This window comes from Bombus pyrosoma, unplaced genomic scaffold (assembly GCF_014825855.1).
Source record: "Bombus pyrosoma isolate SC7728 unplaced genomic scaffold, ASM1482585v1 HiC_scaffold_4727, whole genome shotgun sequence".
NCBI lineage: Eukaryota > Metazoa > Arthropoda > Insecta > Hymenoptera > Apidae > Bombus > Bombus pyrosoma.
This window is the reverse complement of record NW_025219987.1, coordinates 718,320-720,115: the sequence shown is the minus strand read 5'-3', so window position 1 is coordinate 720,115 and position 1,796 is coordinate 718,320.

Below are 1,796 nucleotides of genomic sequence, written 5' to 3'. Positions count from 1 at the left end.
GTATAACGTTATGTAGCATTACGTTATAGCGTATAACGTTATATGGTATTAGGATGTAACGTATAACGTTATGTAGCATTACGTTATAACGTATAACGCTATGTAGATATATGTTATAACGTATAACGTTATGTAGCATTACGTTATAACGTATAACGTTATATAGTATTACGTTATAACGTATAACGTTATATGGTATTAGGATGTAACGTATAACGTTATGTAGATATATGTTATAACGTATAACGTTATGTAGCATTACGATACAACGTATAATGTTATGTAGTATTACGTTATGACGTGTAACGCTATGTAGATATATGTTACAACGTATAACGATATGTAGCATTACGATATAACGTATAACGTTATGTAGCATTACTTTATAACGTTTAAAGTTATATGGTATTACGTTATAACGTATATCGTTATATGGTATTAGGATGTAACGTATAACGTTATGTAGCATTACGTTATAACGTATAACGCTATGTAGATATGTGTTATAACGTATAACGCTATGTAGATATATGTTATAACGTCTAACGTTATGTAGCACTACGTTATAACGTATAACGTTATGTAGATATATGTTATAACGTAAAACGTTATGTAGCATTACGATACAACGTATAACGTTATGTAGAATTACGTTATAACGTATAATGTTATATGGTATTAGGATGTAACGTATAACGTTATGTAGCATTACGTTATAACGTATAACGCTATGTAGATATATGATTATAACGTATAACGTTATATAGCATTACGTTATAACGTATAGCGCTATGTAGATATATGTTATAACGTATATCGTTATGTAGCATTACGATATAACGTATAACGTTATGTAGTATTACGTTACAACATATAACGATATGTAGCATTACGTTACAACGTATAACGTTATGTAGATATATGTTATAACGTATAACGTTATGTAGCATTACGTTATAACGTATAACGTTATGTAGCATTACGATACAACGTATAATGTTATGTAGTATTACGTTATAACGTATAACGCTATGTAGATATATGTTATAACGTAAAACGTTATGTAGCATTACGATATAACGTATTACGTTATTTAGTATTTCGTTATAACATATAACGATATGTAGATATATGTTATAACGTATAACGTTATGTAGATATATGTTATAATGTATAACGTTATGTAGATATATGTTATAACGTATAACGCTATGTAGATATATGTTATAACGTATAACGCTATGTAGATATATGTTATAACGTATAACGTTATATAGCATTACGTTATAACGTATAACGTTATGTAGATATATGTTATAACGTATAACGTTATGTAGATATATGTTATAACGTATAACGTTATGTAGCATTACGTTATAACGTATAACGCTATGTAGATATATGTTATATCGTATAACGTTATGTAGCATTACGTTATAACGTATAAAGTTATGTAGATATATGTTATAACGTATAACGTTATGTAGATATATGTTATAACGTATAACGCTATGTAGATATATGTTATAACGTATAACGTTATTTAGATATATGTTATAACGTATATCGTTATGTAGCATTACGTTATAACGTATAACGTTATGTAGATATATGTTATAACGTAAAACGTTATGTAGCATTCCGATATAACGTATAACGTTATGTAGTATTTCGTTATAACATATAACGATATGTAGTATTACGATATAACGAGTAACGTTATGTAGCATTACGTTATAACGAATAACGTCATATAGTATTACGTTATAACGTATAACGTTATATGGTATTAGGAT